Here is a 6,000-nt window from a genome sequence, read left to right as displayed (position 1 = left end):
GGCCCCGGCCGTGCCGCACTGCCCAGCCCTGCCCTGCCCCGCGCCGCGCCGCGCCGCCGGAGGGGTGCGGCAAGCCTCGCTCCTGCGCCCGCCACGGACGTGTCCCCCGAGCCGGCACACCCAGACACAAAGGGCGCAGCCCCCGGCCTGCCCGCAGGCCCCCGTAGCCTTCAAGCCAGGGATGTGCAGCGTGCCTGGCTCCCCGTGGACCCCCTTACTCTTTAAATGAGGGATGTGCACCTGGCTCCCCGCGGACCCCCTTACTCTTTAAGCGAGGGGTGTGCAGCTGGCACTCTGACGTGGCTACCCACAAACCCCTTTATTCTTCAAGCGAGGGATGTGCACCTGGCTCCCCGCGGACCCCCTTACTCTTTAAGCGAGGGGTGTGCAGCTGGCACTCTGACGTGGCTACCCACAAACCCCTTTATTCTTCAAGCGAGGGATGTGCACCTGGCTCCCCGCAGACCCCATTACTCTTTAAACGAGGGGTGTGCAGCTGGCACCCTGCAAACCCCCTTATCCTTTGAGCCAGGGATGTGCATCTGGCACCCCGACATGGCTCCCCATAGACCCCTTTATTCGTTAAACGAGGGATGTGCAGCTGGCACCCCTACGTGGCTACCGGCAGACCCCCTTACTCTTTAAGCGTGGGATATGCACCTGGCTACCCACAGACCCCCTTACTCTTTAAACAAGGGATATGCTGCTGGCTACCTGCAGACCCCCTTACTCTTTAAGTGAGGGATATGCACCTGGCACCCCTTGAGCAAGGACCTTCTGCCTCAGAGGTTTGCTGGCGCCCAGTTCCACCCCTTGTGGGGATGGGCAGTGCCAGGAGATGGGGGTCCGTGTACCCACAGGCCGCCTTATGCTTTAAGCAAGGGATATGCACGTGGCACCCCTTGATCAAGGACCTTCTGCCTCGTAGGGTTTGCTGGCACCCAGTTTGACTCCTCTTGGGGACTCCTGCCAGCTACCCACACAACCCCCTTTCCCTCTGTGAGGCACCCCTTCACACCAGCTCAGGCGCTTGGGTTCCCACGTGGCGGCGGTCACTGTTGGTTAATACGGTTTTAATAGTGGTGTTGCAGCAGGAAGCCAGGGCATTGTCGGGAATGATGGGTGGCACCGGTCATCCAGGCCATTTTGTCGGGTGAAGCCTCTCAGAGAGTCCTTGTGGGTGGCCGGGGGATGGACCCCTCCAGGCTGCCCCCCAGGGACATCGGTCATGCAGGAATGACACGGGGGCAAAAAGCAAGCAACCCAAGAGATGAAGGTGTCTCTGGTTGGTTTGGAGCTAGGATCTGTATTTCCCAATGGTCCAAGGTGCTGAGCATCTCCAGCTCCCTTTGGCTTCCTTTGGAGGGGCAAGTGCTCAGCAGCTTGGAAAATCAGGCCAGTGTTTTGTGAGCAAGTCCTGCAGATGTGTATCCAGGCTGGCCCTTGCATTTTACATACCCTTTGACCGCGGAAGGTGTTGCATACTCCACGGATCAAATATTATGGTGCATACATAGGGCGGATGCTGTATGAAATGCTATAGCATATTATTAATGGCATCCCTACCAGCTGAATCAGCGTGGCGGTTCTGACTCTAGAGGGGCAGGGGTCGGGGTGTGGAGTGGGAGGAAAGCAAGATGGCACATGGTAGCATAAACCTAGGCTTTGTGTTGGCTTTGATGGGCTTGTGTAGCACAAAGAGAGACAAAGCACTCTTACTGCCTGACCTGTGTGACTCGCTGAGAGATTCATCCTGCATCAGGGCCCTCTCATAAACAAGGCCATGTAACGGTACTTACTGCCCACAAGAAAGACGTGGCATCGCCCCAGATTCATGCCAGTACCAATGGTGTCACCCCGCTCTGGGATGTACCTTCCCCTGGTGAAATCCCCACTCATGCAAAGGACCACACCTGCATGCCTTACACGGGGTTAAGTGATGCTGGGGCTTTGGACCTGGAGGTCTGAATTCCCCATCTCTGTGCATGACACCTATGAAAATAGAGGCATGTTTCCCACCCTGCTCTGACCCTTTCCCATTGCTTTCAGGAACATTTCCAGGCTGTTCCAAATTGAGAAGCAGCTGTAAAATAACCCCCCCCCCCCCCCCCCTCTAAAACCCCCCCCCCCCCCCCCGCTGCAATTTGACAGCAAACTGCTTCCTTTCTTTCCCTGCAAGCTGAGATCAAAGACATGCAGGGATTTACCATATTCAGGCAGGATTAGTAACCTACATGCCATGCAGCTTCAGAGCAAGAAACACTTGTCCTAGTTGGGACTCGAGTCCTTTGGATCATGGAGGCAGCAGATTTAGCTCTGGCAGGTTGTTTATTTCTTATCCAAAGAGGCAGGAACGTGGTACGCAGGCATGAACAAAAATCACCTGGGTTAAATTTCTGCACGCTCGGTGCCAAGTCTGTGCATCAGTTCACCTCCCTTTGGTTTTATGTAGATTGCTGTACTCTGTGGAGAGCCCCAGTCGAGTGGGCGCTGCATTGTGTCAGGTGTTGTCTATGCATGCAGCTCTCTTACACTGGAGAGATTTTAGTCCAAGTTGATAAGAGAGACAAAGGATGAGAGGAGAAATAGAGGCACAGGGAAGTGAAGCGACTTGCCAGGGTGTGAGAGTAGATGACGGGCAGAGCGGGGAGCAGAACCCATGTCTCCTTACTCCCCCAAAAAGCTCCTTAACCACTAGGTAGTATCCTGAAGAGGACTTATATGATCAGTCCTTTTGCACAGGAGCAAATGTCATCCGTGCTGCACATATGCAGTGCTTGCCCCTGTTCCCACCAGGGCGGTGAAGCTCTGGGGAGCTTTCCCGTGTCACGGTGCAGACGGCACGAGCTTCACATGCTGAAACAAAGGCAGGTGTGTTTGCTTCAGTGAGTAGACACTCCGGCAACATCTGCTCACATCTGAATGTCAAAACACACCTAACAGGCTCCCATAAACACCTGCCATGGGAATGGATTCTCTTCCAGCCTAGGAAAATTTCAGGAAGAGGCAGCTGGATGCTAATGCAGAAGGACCCCTGTCAGATGCACCTCTTGCGCCGCGTGCATTTGCAGCTGACATCGCTCAGTGAAGTACGCTCCTGAACTTTAAAATCCACGTGCCGGCTCCATTCATTTCCACGCGCCTGTGTCAGTCAGGTGGTTTTATTTCTCTTTTACCCATTTTCTGCATTTCCTTGGCTCTCAGCTTGCAAGATGCACACATGGCATCCAGGCTAAAAATAGTTAATGCAGGAGTACGGGTGGATGGTTTAAAACTCTGGCAAATCAAAGCCACAGAAAAACAGTGGCTGAGCTGCTAGGCCCTATCTCGACTCTCTTGGGTTCTGCCCCTCCTTGGCTGCAAGGGCTTTGCCAGGTAGAGAGCTTGGCCAAGAAGTGTTTTATCAGCCGGTGCTGACTCTGCCTATCATTACTGGACCAGGCTTTCTTTCAGCAAGGGAGGATGGGGTGCAGGAACCCAGAGCAAGATGCCAGGCTTCTCCCGCACTTGTGTGGTGATGTGATGCTGGTGAGCTCAGCTCCCCCGTGATCCGTCTTTGAGAGGTGCTGTGCGCAAGGGCGGTGTCTTCATCCCGGTGATCACTGTTCACAGATGAGAGTCAGTCTGCTGCCGACATCCAAGGGAAATGGAGCCTTATGGCAAGGCGCTCGCTTCCCTCTCCCTCTACGCCCCAAACCTCTCAGTGCCAAAACGCTGCTCTGTGTCACTGTCTCGTGAACACTCAACAATCAAGTGACCGGTTCCTACTCATGCGCCAAACCTTTGATGCACGAGTGATTTTTCACATGCAAAGCTGCATCTGCATGAGCAGAGGTGTTCCAGACTCTATAAGGACGACCAGAGCCCTCATACCCAGTTTTCTTTGGGTTATCTCTCTCAGGCCCTCTTTGCACAGGTCCCGGATAACCAGAATGTGACTCAGTAATGCTCAAGTTTGAGGTGGACTTTGAAAAGTAGCTCTCCTTGAAGGACCAACTTCAGCGTTTGCTGAACTCCCTCCGTACCCCAAGAAACTTTTCACCCTAAGTGCTTTTCCAGTTTGCCTGTTGCACGTATTTGTTCACATTCCTCCATCCTGTTCGCTGCATCTGCTTGTGGGATTTACTGTCTCATGCAGCTGCATCTCATTCTCATTGGAAAGATCCTTGCCCATTTTCCCAAGGCTTGAGGATGACCTTTCCCCACCCCACACCCCCATCAAAGTGTCATTATTTGTTTAGTCCTCTATTAATGTGAGCAGAGCTCGGGTGATCGGTGCCCATTGCCCAACTCTGCTTGTGCTTTTCTAGCTTTGATTAGTGAGCCTTCTGTGGCTACTTCATTTTAACTACCTACTCTATGCAGAGTTGAACACTTTACCTACAATAATGCCCAATCTTTCCTATGCCAATGCTAGTATTGGCTGCTGTAGCAGTTGGTAAAGCAGAGCCCAAAAGTATAAATGGTTTTATTGAATTGCTGTGACCATCTGATACCAAGTGCTTTATTTTTTTTGCCTGTGGTAGCGGAGAAGCTCTGGGCCCCTCCGTAATTGGGAGCAGGGACTTGATTTTTAGCAGAGAGGACACCTAGCATCCAGGGATTTGCCTTCCCCATCCTGGGGACAAACTATCCAAATCAACCAGTCCTAATCCTTTAGCAACAGCAGCAAAACTCTCTGGAGATTTTGCACGGAGCATGCTCCTGTCCAAGGATGCAGGGATCGAAAGAGACTTTTGCTGCCGCTGTTCCTCCTGGCTGCTGGGCTAGGATGGGGTGCTAGGATAGGAAGCAGGGAGGGGGGCTCATCTGAGCCTTTGGTCCCAAAGGGATGAGAAGGAAACTGTTCGACTGAGAAGCAGATGGAATAAGAGTCAGGCTGGGGGTGGGGAGGAGAGCAGGGGAGGGAGTGGTCTGGCACAAGGAGCCTGGGGGACTGGGAGCTGCTGGGAAGTGTGCGATTGATACTGGGGGAGGTATAGGATATATGTCATCGGGTATAGGATATATGTCATCGTGTCATGAAAGACGTATCCCCAAAGTGCCGGGTGCACACACAAGGGGACCCTTAAATCCAGCATTCCCTAACTTTGGGACACTTGACAACCTTACCAGGGCATTTAGTGTTGTTAAAGGAACATGGGTCTTGTGTGGTGGGTATCCCAGCACAGAGCCTAGCAAACACATTAGGTAAGTGCATAGGATTTGATGATAAGGAAGGAATGATAGTCTCTTCCCTGCATCCCCAGTTCTCGTAGTGCTCTCTCAGATAGTCTCCATCCCATCCTTCTCGCCCCTGACCCGGGTCGCCCCTCCATCACGCTGCTCCCTGACGGTAAAATCTTCTCTTCTCCATTCCAGCAGCTGCTGCCGCTGCTCCTCCCAGCACAGACCTCGGGGCTGTGAGTGACAGCTTCTGGGGGAAGCATTAGCAACTGCCAGCAAGAAATACTCAGCACATCCCGGTGCTGGCAGCAGCTGCAGCAGTAAGCAGAGACAGGAGCGGGGATGGGGAGGGAAGGAGCCGTTTTCAGGATGGAAAGATGGATGGGCTGGAGATTGGGGAATAATCAGTGCATACATGGCCTCTCCAACCATCTGCTCTCATCCTGTCCCTTAGGAGAGGGAAGGTCAGCGTTACACTTCGCAGACCTGTATCGCCTATAAGCTAGGACTGCTGGAGTCCGTGGAAATCCTCCCGCTGACTGCTTCGCACTTCAGATCCGCTCCATTGCCCCTAGATACACCCTTAATGCACATCTGGTGATGTGGAATCGAATGCAAAACCTGTCTTGGGTATCGGGTTGTCGGCTCCCATTCCTGCAGCTTTAGGAGACAAGCTCTCGTGCAGGGCCCGGCCTGGGACCAGGGCTCTGAGAGCTTTCTGCCGTACAAGCAGCATGATCCCTTCCTGCTTGGCAGCAGTGCAGTGGGTGGCACCGAGCCCTGTGCAGGGAGCAGCACACAGCCCACGTGCCCTGTCAGTCCCACTCCTGCCTG

The sequence above is a fragment of the Alligator sinensis genome, unplaced genomic scaffold (assembly GCF_000455745.1).
Source record: "Alligator sinensis unplaced genomic scaffold, ASM45574v1 scaffold752_1, whole genome shotgun sequence".
Taxonomy (NCBI): domain Eukaryota; kingdom Metazoa; phylum Chordata; order Crocodylia; family Alligatoridae; genus Alligator; species Alligator sinensis.
The sequence above is the reverse complement of the archived record's forward strand: the minus strand, read 5'-3'. Positions refer to the sequence as shown.